Source organism: Mus musculus, chromosome 11 (genome assembly GCF_000001635.26).
Source record: "Mus musculus strain C57BL/6J chromosome 11, GRCm38.p6 C57BL/6J".
Lineage (NCBI taxonomy): Eukaryota > Metazoa > Chordata > Mammalia > Rodentia > Muridae > Mus > Mus musculus.
This window is the reverse complement of record NC_000077.6, coordinates 83,870,470-83,882,268: the sequence shown is the minus strand read 5'-3', so window position 1 is coordinate 83,882,268 and position 11,799 is coordinate 83,870,470. Positions and strand designations below refer to the sequence as shown.

The 11,799-nt window shown below is 46.3% G+C and overlaps 1 protein-coding gene across 7 annotated transcripts in view; it reads right to left on the bottom strand.

The window, feature by feature from the left end:
* Positions 1–11,799, bottom strand: part of Hnf1b (HNF1 homeobox B) — a 55,709-nt gene that overhangs the window by 23,649 nt on the left and 20,261 nt on the right. The window lies entirely within an intron of this gene.

The window sequence follows — 11,799 nt, the reverse complement described above, 5'->3', positions numbered from 1 at the left end:
CGGAAAGGATGGATGGGAAGCAGGAGAAAGAGTTGAACCTTCTGAAGGCATGGGTCTCTCTGAAGGCAGAGGCAGACCAACCCACAAGGGTGAGGCAGATTTCCAATCAGGATAAGGAAGAATTTTCTAGCAAGAAGGGGCAATGGACAGACTTTGGGATTTATAAATGAACAGGGTCCAAGTCCTTCCTTGACTCTGCACCTCTGCCTTCTCCCATGAAACAGAGAGAGTACTGCCTCTCTGGGGCTTCAAGGATTGGAGGCAACCTCTCTCCAGCTCCCAGCATTATGCCAAATACCCCAGGACTGTGAGTGAAGATGCTCGGCAGGGTGAGCTGGTAGTAGGGTAGACCTCAACACATGGATATGAAGATTCTCAAATTCTAGGACTCCCAAAGTCAGACTCTTAACACGGATGGAATGTTCTGGGAGAGAGCAATTTCTAGAAGCTCCTGCTCTGGCAGACTGAGTGCTGCATTGCCCAGGAAGAAGCCCAGGCCTGGCTGCCGCCCTGCTGCTCTTTCCTTTGGAAGTATCTGGACTTCACTCTGATTTCACCTGCATGTTTTGACTCCCCGACCAGCTATTTACCTTCCCAAGATACCCTGCTCCCGAGAGAGCAGTGATAACACTGGGAGTCAGGTGTGTGCTCACCTCCCAGCCTGTCCTCACCATCGATTCGGTCTCAAGTCAAACAGTCTCTGGACTTAGCCTATTTAATTTGGCTGAAGGAAAAGAACCAGCCCTCTGATGATCAAATATAGGTCACAGGGAGGCTTCTCCCCTACCACAGGCTACACAATTATTTATTTTAAAATAATTAACTAAGGATACCCATGGGAAACAAAAGCCTTCCCAAGGTGGTATGGTAAGAGTCCAGAGTCTCTCCTAAGAAGCTAGGCGGCAGAACCCATTTGTTGTGTCCTAGCATTTGTACCAAGCACAGATGGGTCTCAGAAACTTCTCCTTTATGATTTCTGGCTGGGAGCTGGAGGATCCCTGTTTTGATCACAGTTTTGCATTCTAGTACTGGGTGAGTTCCAGTTTCCTTATGTAGAAGCTGAAGGATGTCATGCTATGGCAAGGGGATTTATCAGTGCAGTGTGGAGGGAACTAGGCATAAGGCTTGTCAGCTCTAGGTCCACTTGCATCCTTGCCCACTGATGCTTCTCTCATAGAAGTAACAGGCACTGGAGTGATCTTCTAGGAGTAGGGATGGACAGATATTATGAGATTGTCCAAGGCCACACACCGGGAAGAGATGCTCTTATTAGAGAAAAGAGAGCCCAAGTCTTCATATATTTCACAAATTCAGAAGAACACTTGAAGTGGTAAGGACGAGGAAAACAGAACGTGTAGTCTCTGGAGCTAGGTGACCAGGGCTTAAATCCTGGCTCCACCACACCATAGCCATGCAAGCTTGAAGAAGTTATTAGCCTCCCTTGGGCTTCAGTTTCCTTATTGTTAACAATGTCCACCCTTAGGTCACAATGAATTAGTGGATGTACAAATACGCAGGGTGTTTGCTTTTCAATGGACATATATCAGCTGCGCCAAGTCCCCCCACCCCAGACTATCTTCATCCAAACATTTGGAAACTTCATTAAGAAGTGAATGCTCTTTCTTTCTTCAATCGCCATTCCTAGCTCTGGTCCTGGAGGTAGGTGATAAGGCCCCTGGGTTGACCTTGATTTACTGATGATACCAGGTTATCTGTCACCAAAGACCTATGGAAGAAATGGCTGTAATAAATCATGGCCATAAGCCCTCCACTCACTACTTGGCTCAAGTCAGTATTTGGTCATGCTCCTATCATGGACCCCGTGAGCCACAAAAAGACATTCAAATACAATCCAGAGACCTCCCCAAGGTGCTGGACGCTGCTGTTCTCTGGGTATTGTGGACCTTGGGTTATTACTGAATTCCCAGCAACGCATGAAACAGAGTGATTTCCACTCAGCAAGATTAACCAGAAGTATCCAAAGAACATAGGGAATGTATGGTTCCGAGAGACAGCAACCCTGGCCTTGCCTTCCTATGCCAGTACCGTGTCGAGGGGACTCTTCACTAAGCTGTGCCCTGGGATTTCTGTGTGTATGTGTACCATCCCATGTGTATGTTTCTTTTCTGAGAAGATCTCTCACTAGCCTGGAACACACCAAATATGCTAAGGTATTGAGCCAGCAAGCCCCAGGGAATCTGCCTGCCTCTGCTTCCCTAGCCCTGGGATTATAGAACTCAGTCACCATGCCCAGATTTTGCGTGAGGTCAGGGGAGGTAACTGGGGATAAACTCAGGTCCTTAGTCTTGCAAGGCAAGTACTTCACGAATCGTTCTCTCTCTCTCCTCTCTGCTCAGGAGCTTCTGATGACCCCTTGGTGCTTTCTGAAGGACTCCAAATACCTGTGACTGACAGAATGGGGGCCTTACATCTCCATTCTGCCTTATTTAAATGTATCATCCCTCACCACAGTCCAGGCGGCCATCCCAGGTCAGGTGGCTCTGCCACTGCTTCTGTGCCCTGCTCCCTCTGTATTGACAGTTCTTTCCCCTGCAGTATCTCTGGGAACGTGTTCTTCATTCACCCTGTTCCTTAATGGTCCTGTCCTCTAGGCTTTGAAGTGGTTCTCACCCTTCCTAGTGATGCAACCCTTTAATGCGGCTCTTCATGTTGTGGTGATCCCACAACCTCAAAATTATCTTTGTTGCTACTTCATAACGGTAACTTTGCTACTGTTATGAATCAGAATAAAAATATCTGATATGAAGGATATCTGATATTCACCTCCTGTGAAAAGGTCATTGGACCCCCCCCCCAAAGGGGCCGTGACTCATAGGGTGAGATCTGGGGCTCTAGAGACTCACCATCAGGAGTCTCCCTATTCTCTGATGTGTTTACTTTTCTCTTCCTCTCAAAGGGAAGAGAAGCCTTAGTTATTGCTGCTAACAGAGCACCTGGCATTGCGCCCATTTACAGACCGAAGGAAGAAGACCACAGCTGCTTTGATCAAGGAACAGGCAGAAAGAGAAAGTATGGTCAGTTCTGTATTGAAAGTGTGAATCTGCTCTGGACCTGTTCCCAGGGGATCACTGGGAAGTCACACAGATCTCACAGTTGAGAAGCACTGGATGAATTCAAAAATTTGCACAAAGCTGAATAGGACCACACAGAATATAATATACATTCCTGTGCATGCACACATACTCCCTGAATATCAGCTAGCCGCCTCAATCACTCAAGAGCTATATGCCACACCTGTGCCCATCAGGAATCATAATTCCTTCTGACTGCAGACAATCCTCTGTCCTCCATGTCACAATAATGACCCGTGACCTCCCAACACCTACTTCCTTAGGCAAACTTCAGGACCCTATCAGGCCCAACTGCCACGTTTACTGTTGGATAGCATTCATGCTTTTAGCCACCGAGCAGCTGCAGACTCTGCTAAATGTTTGGATGGAAAGTTTTCTTTTTTAGTTACATGTCACCGATGGTGCAATTTTCTCCAACAGCCCTGTGACTATTCTTATGCAACTTAGGTACCTGTGTGTGTGTGTGTGTGTGTGTGTGTGTGTGTGTGTGTATTTAAATGCATGTGTTGGTTTATACAAGACCAGCTGTGTCTCCTGTGTTCAAAGACAACCATGATCACCTCACAGGAGCACTCCAGAGAAGGCCTGCTCAAGTGTCACAAGTCTGTTTCAGGGGCTTAAACCCTGAAACAGCTCACAGACCTAGCTATGTAGTCCACCTCTCTAAGATGCTCAAAAACCAGCAAAGACTTAAATTCTGGAAACCAGCAAAGCACCAGACCCTAGACATTTAAAACTCTGTCTGTCTGTCTTCCCTTTAAGTCCATTATGATTATGACTCTTTAGGCTTTGGTCTTTTTTTTTTTTCCTCTGAAGGACATATAGATTTCCTACCTCTGGTGATAGATGCTCGACTAATAATAAAATAAGGTTAAAAGAAGCACTGGCTTTCCTGGGAGGCAAAATGTTAGGTGAACAGAAGAGCAAGGCAACCAGGAAATCGTGTCTGGAATTCCTCTCATATAGGGAGAGAGAGGAGAGTGTGGACTCTTGGGTAATATTGGCTTGTCTTGTCCCTCGCATGGCCTTTGGCACTGAAGCCTGGGGAAGGGGATCTCTTGACTGGGATCTGTAAGCTGAACCCAGAATCTGGTGGGTTGCCTTCAGCCCCGACACTTCATTTTGAAGCCAGCTCGTATTCGTGATAGTGAAGGAATGTTCCTCCAGTTAGTGGACCTATGCCAGCTCGAGTGAGCGCCCCAGCCACCGGCAGAGTAAACATTACTCAACTAGTCAGGGCTCTGTCACCCACATTCTTCCTCTGTGTTCCTAACCTCATGCAGAGCACAGCCCCAAACCCATTGGGTCTGAAAACTAGATATCTGAACTGGGGTGGGAGGGAGCACGAGAAGGAGAAAGGTCTTCCAAAATGAAGCCATTGTGCCCATTAATCATGGGCAGACAGAACTGTTTTCTAAGAAGCCCCAACCTTGTTCTGGGAAGTGGAGGGTGGGGGCATTAAACTGGTCTTGGTGGCCTAGCCATATGTCCTCAGAACCCCCTACCTTCCTCACCTAAACACCAGTCACTTCTATTGAGGACAGAGGCAGAGAGACTGCAGTCTGGTGAATTCCTAAGATACCCATTTATCATTGAAAGAATGTGAACAATCCCTTGGCTTCAAATTGGGGACTCGAGAAACCAAAGCTTCCTAATGAATTAGCACAGCTCCCTCAGTTTCTCCACAGACCTTCTTGCCATTCTGCATACCGTTTCTCCCTGAGGATAAAGACCCACATTTGCATGGGGTTTAGCAGATTGAAAGTCTAAAGCTTAGGAAGGAAAAAAAAGCTGATGAAAAATGAAAGCAATTTAAATACTAGGTGGGTCTCAGTTCTAGATCCCAAAGACCTCAGGTGGGAGCCCCATTCACGACAGGAGAGACACAGACAGGCCCCGGAGGACGGCAAACACTCTTGATTCAAGGGGTAAAGCATTGAATGACACTTCAGGGAGGCCCACAAACTGGTTTTCTTATAGAAATCAATGTAAACACGAGCAGCCGGGAAAGAAGGAAAGAAAGAAAGAAAGAAAGAAAGAAAGAAAGAAAGAAAGAAAGAAAGAAAGAAAGAAAGAAAGAAAGAAAGAAAGAGAAAGAAAGAAAGAAAGAGAGAAAGAAAGAGAGAAAGAAAGAGAGAAAGAAAGAGAGAAAGAAAGAGAGAAAGAAAGAAAGAAACCAAGTGGTTGAGTCGAAGTGCTAGCGTGTACGGTGCCTTCAGCCATAACCTCCAGGCAGGGAGGGGGGTGGGACGGACACCCATAGCCTTCCTTCCACAGAGCTGGTCTTAGGACTATGTCCTCATGTCCTTACCAGAGAGCTGGTTTCTGCAAGCAAACATCAGGTGGTTTGTAAGATCACTTCAGCCTGGAGCCCAAGGCCACAGCCGAAAGAGCCTACCTGACATTGGAGAACTCTGGCAGGCCTCATCCAGATGAGCGCCTGTACTGGTTTCTCAGTGGCCACAGGCCCATGTGACACACTGGACAGCAGAAGTTCTGAGGTGATTAAAATTACCCCTTGCCGGGGACTACCCAGCAAGTCTCACATTCTGAAACTGACCCCCTTTTCCTCTACCCTACAATCCCAAAATAGACTCTTGATATGATAAGCCACTTTACCATGACCCACAGATAGATGGAAACAATTTTATAGGTTTTCACCCTTGTTTCTTGGCTGCATCTATCATGAGAATATATATATATATCCTGAGGCAGGCTATAGTCCCCTCAGCAACTTCTTTTCAAAGATTTGTTTGTTTGTTTGTTTGTTTATTTATATGAGTGTTCTGTTTTCATGCACAACAAAGGAGGGCATCAGATCCCATCACAGATGGTTGTGAGCCACCATGTGGTTGCTGGGAATTGAACTCAGGACATCTGGAAGAACAGTCCACTTAACCACTGAGCCATCTCTCCAGCCCCCTCCTCAGCAACTTTTATATAGCGCCTGGACTCTGTCAGGTACCCAAGGATTTGCAGAATGAATCAATAAGAAAGACTGGCTTGACTGAAGGCTCCATGAGAAGCAACAGTGGGATATAGATCTCTCTCTCTCTCTCTCTCCCCACCCCCCACATTCTAAGTCTCCTGCTTCTTTCTGTAGTAAGGAGAGATACATTTTTTTTAAGGACAAAAGAGTAAATGGAAGAGGAAATTAAAACACAATTAAAATGGAAGAAACAGCTGGGCAGTGGTGGCGTATACCTTTAATCCCAGCACTTGGAGGGCAGAGGCAGGCGGATTTCTGAGTTCGAGGCTAGCTTGGTCTAGAGAATGAGTTCCAGGATAGCCAGGGCTACACAGAGAAACCTTGTCTCAAAAAAAAAAAAATGGAAGAAACATTACTGACAGGTCTGAGCAGTTTCATGTCAAGAGGCACCAGACAAGGGTTGGAGGAGTGTGTGGGATGTCGCAGGCTGCTTTCTGCACCTGAGATCTCATTCTGTGCTGAAATTGTGTGTGTGTGTGTGTGTGTGTGTGTGTGTGTGTGTGTGTGTGTATGTGTGTGTGTATGTGTGGTGTGTGTGTGTGCGGGTGTGGTGTGGTGTGGGGCTGTGTGGGAGTGTAGGTGTGTGGGCTGTGTGTGTTTCATTCTCTAGTCTTGCTGTCCAAGTGTATCATCTGCTCCAGGGCTCTTTAGGAGCAAGCACTTTCATTAACATAAGCTGACTATTCCTGAAGTGAGGTTTATAAGTGATGGCACACAGCCCACACCATCTTATTGCTTGGTAAGGAAGGCTTGCTGCCCCTGTAGATGTATAAATGAGATGCCTATGTTTATACTTAGCAAATTAGAAGCCAGTTTGTGGTCCACTGGGTTGACTTTTGAGGTAAGGAAAAGAATCTGCTAGTGGGGCATTCACTGTGGCAACATGAGTAATCTAAACATGCTTAAAAAAAAAAAAAAGAAAGAAACCAAGGTAAAAACCTAAGAAGGGTTAAAGCTGGACATGTCAGCCCAATGCCTGTGGGTGCAGACAGTGTCCTGTTGCAGTCTGGCTTCTGGGGTCTCGTCTTTTCTAAGAGCTTGCCTTTGCAGGCAGGGGTAATGTGGCTGCAACAAAGGCGCTTAGGCTTTGCTGACAAGGAGAATGGTGACATCCCTAGCGGCCTGGGCAATGTGAGGAAGGCTATAAAGCCATCAGAAGACTGAGCCGCTGGGTGTCCACACAAAGTTAGGACCTATAAACAGACATCTGTATTGTGACTGAAGGGCTAATAAAGTTGCCTTAGAAAAGAGAGGGTCTTCCACTGTGATCTATTCTAAGCCATTCCCCCACTGAGAGGGGATGCCCAGAGACAAGATCTTTTGAGGCCTGACAAGTATTAGAGCTGTCTCCCTATGGGGCCTGGTCAAACCCCAACCTCTTCATCACTATCACTGGGACAGCTCCATCAGCATCATCACCATCATCATCACTATCATCAGCAGCAGCAGCATCATGACAAATCACTGCTGATCACCCAGCAGGCTTATGAGTAGATGCTCCCTCCAGGGAGCCGCAGGTATCAGACACTGAGCCTTTGGCAGGTGGATGAATATGGGCTTCTCGTCTGTTAGGAGCACTAGGTGAGTGTTTGGGGAGGACCATCAGAGATGCTCAGAATCTGGCAGACTTTCTTCTGCCTCTTGGCAGCTCAGATGTACCGAGAGTCTAGATCTCAGGCACTCAGTGGAAACTCAGAATAACAACACAGTCTTAACACTTTTCTCGTCCAAAGAGTATTGATTAATAAGAGATTATAAAAGGATCTGAAGTGGTAGACTATAATACTAACTAGTATGACTAAACTAGGTGAATGATCTAAATCCGTAGAAACCAAGCTAGGAGAACATTAGGGAGAAAGCCAGGCTGTGCAATCTTGGAGAGGTTTCTGGGAACATTTAATGTTGCCACCAGTTTATGAACTGTAATTTGAGATAAGAGATGGAATATCAGGACATTGTTTCCAGAAAAGGGAAGCTAGACTCCAAATAATATTTACAGATGCCATTGAGAAATGGCTACTGTGCTCAGATTAACTATAAAATGGAATAACGAACCTACAATTCAGAGCACTTAGGCCTTAAGCTCTTTGGTCAGGAACCTCTCCATAGCCAGATACATTCATTCCATAACCAAGGAGAGTGGCTACCGCCGTGCCAGGCCTACCAGGAGAGACCGTTGAAGAATCCAGCAGGGACTTGAGCACAGCTCAACTCTGGGTTCTATCACTCCAAATGCATGCACAGCGAGCCAGGTGTCTGAAGGTCCCGCTTCACTATGGAAACAAGGCAGACCAGTTTTGTTTTGTTTTTCTTTGACAGGAAGGGATGCGAGTCCTGGAGTAGAATTCTAGGTCATAAAGAAGATAGGCCACACGCCTCTGCTCCCATCCGTGAAATACCTAGAGATCAACGAAGCACTTGCTTCTCGCTCACTACGCAAACTCTGCAGGTGCTGTTTGGAGAGTTTCTGTCCTTGCTGCACAAGTACTCAATTGGGCTTCATGGCCACCATGGTGGCATTCTGCCAGGGACAAGGTTTTAAGGCACGGGCATGCAGACTGCCACTCAAAAGCCCCGGAAGTGTTAACCTCTGGCAGTTATAGGTGTCTTGTTTATACCCAGTATAAATCTGTTTATTGTGACTGGCCCCACCCGATCTGCCAGAGTTGTAAAGCCCTAATGGTCCCTAATAAAGGTGGAAGGCTTCTAACAGCACAGAGTTTCTGAAACAGGGATGGAGTGAGGGAGAGGAAAAAAAAGGAGAGGGAGGGAGATAGATGATGAGCTTAACAATAAAATACCACAATGGCAAACCTCTTTCTGTGCTTAAAGCAGCAGAGTCTGGGGCCTCAAAACTGGAAGCAGCACACACTCTCCAAGCAACGAAAGGTCAGAGTCTCAATTAGCTTAATGATTTGTCCAATGTTGCCTCTGGGGTTCAGGGCTCCCCAACTCCAGCTGCCTTTCCTTTTCCATCTGAATAGAGAACCACTCATTGTCACCTCTTCAGAATACTCTCCTGCTCTGTCTAGCTGAGTGACAGATAACTCCTGGCTGTGCATCCACGGATCTTGGGACACGTGCTGCCACGCTCGGCATCCACCTAACAGCAATTTCCATCCTATAGGAGGTGTGTGTGGCGCTACCATGCCCACTTTTAACGAGCTCCCCAGATGTCTCTGATGCGCTCTAGGAAAGAGATTGGAGAACCCCAGATGTTGGCAGTGCATCAGTTTCATGGTCCTGGTTGTCTCAAGCGATGATCAAAGTTCATGGAAACTGTAAAGCCACACCCTTATCAAGAACCCAAGGAGACCCAAGGCCCTTCCTTGGGGAGTTCAGGAGCTCTACAAAGGCAGTGAATCTTCCTTGCCAAGCAATAAGATGTCTTGGAGAATATGCTATCACTTTAAAGCCTTGTGACAACCCCGTGTATACATCAGGACCCCTACTGAGCCGATGAAGTCAAGGAACTTATTTGAGAACATGCTGCCAGGTGGTGACAGGACCTCAGTTCCAATGCACTATGTTTTGAGTGCTACTCCCTGCTTCCAGGTATGTCTATCTCAATGTGGACCTAAGTGAGAGGAAGGGAAATCTGGAGCAGCAAATCTCACGGCACCCCCTATTACATAGATTCCTCTTGGAAAAGTCATTAAGTTTCCAAGCCCATCTCCAAGATGTACCTCCAGCATCCAGAGTATGCTACCAGGAAACTTTGCTCTTGATGCCTCCAGAGAGCTAAAAGGATAAAGTCTTCTCCCATGAAGCTGAAGCTAGTCTGTAGAGGCCAGAGCCACCCACGGTGCTGCTGTTGAAGCTGCTGAGTCAGAGCCCAGGGGAAGTAAGGGAAGTAGGAAGATGCTAAGGGGGAGTGAAGATGCTAAAGTGGCGTCTCAGGAGCCTTGGGGCTTCCTGTGCTCACCACAGGCTAGGGCCCACCTTCCTTTTGTGCGCACACTCTGCCTGAAGTTGGGGGTCAGCTCCCTTTCTCAGAACAAAGGACAGACAGCTTCTCAGATGGACCGTCCACTAGGAAAGCACCCGACCTCCCTCTAATTGGGCAGCTTCTGTGGCCCAGTTATATACGAGCAATTCAGATACTCGAGGTATTCACACCTACTTCCATTAGAGGAGAAAAATACACTGGCTAGGTACAGGACATTCTTGGTCATTGGCTGACCTGACCTTTTGAACCCTACTCCCAGCATCAGTCCATGCACCCCACGTGACACTAAATGCCCATGACACTGAATACACCTTATGGGTGTCACTGAGCAGTCCTAGGGAAGATGGGAAACTGCCTCACATCCACGGTGTGACTAGAAGCCAGCCTGAGTCTACTGCAGACACCAAGATGAGCATCTAGCTGGAAATACCCAAGTTCTCTAAAAGTCAAGATTGAGTGAGACTCAAACAGACAGGGAACTAAGGGGTCCCCTCATCATATAAACAAATAACACAAATAACAGCAACCAACAAACTCTCTTCCAAACATCACACAACACCAAATAACAATAGCCCTTGTTTATGAGAGGCTGCCATGTCTGGGTGTTTCCCCTGTATACATGGGCATCATGCCATTTCCTCCTCGAGCTTTTGCGCAAGTGGGTGTGCCCATACACTGAGAAACTGAGTCTCAGATTCCAGAAGCTTGTCTTGGGTCACACAGAAATAACTGACTAAGGCAAGGCTGGAATTGAGGTCTCCTCCATGACCCGTGGTTCTGTTGTGCACCCACTGGATTTAGACGAACTTTATAAAGGCATGTTAAACAGGATTGTCAGTCAAGGGAAGGTTGGGGGACAGAGGGAGACTAGGTACTAGTGGAGTTGCCCAAGATACTCCCTACTAGTAGTGAGGCCCCTGGGCCATCATCTCCTTTGCCAACCCCAAAATACAGGAACTCAAGCCCCTCGGCCCTTAACCAGAATATGCATTTTGACACATACCCAGGCAATGGAGATGCACTTTAACATGGAGAAGCTTAGAGTTAGTTTTCAATTCATGGTGGCCCATGGGGCTCCCCTGGAAAGTTTTAGTAGTTACTGATGCCTGGCCTAACTCCCTAGAGAGAATTATATAGATGTATGTATGTGTATATGTGTATATGTACATTATATACATGCATATATACATGTATTATTAATTATGTGTGTAAGTTTGTGAACCTGCCCACAGAGTGCCCACCGGAAGTATTGATGCCCTGGAGCTGGGGTTGCAGGTGGTCGTGAGCTGCCTGACATGAGTGGTGGGAACTGAACTCATGACCTCTGAAAAGCAGGTCTCACTCTTAACCACCGAGCCATCACTTTAGCCCTGGTTTTTATATTTTTAATTTTATTTAGTTGGAAAAAATTCAAAGGAAGATATGTCATGATATATGAAAATGACATGAATTCGAATTTCAGGTGCCATAAATAAGGCCGTGTTGGGAGACAGCCACACACTCATGAATGCATAGTCTATGGCTGCATTTATGCTACAGAGACAGGCTTGAAGGGCTGTGACTGAGACCGTATAGGTTGAAAAGCCTGAATTATTCCATTTTTGGCTCTTTAGTCAAAAATTTACCTGACTCTGTTCTATAGATAATTAGGAGTGAATGCTTCATTTGACTTTATTGTGAAGATATGTTTATTAGTATATAATATAAATATTATATATAAAATGTACACATGTAAGTTAATACATACATATTATATGTGTAGATATACA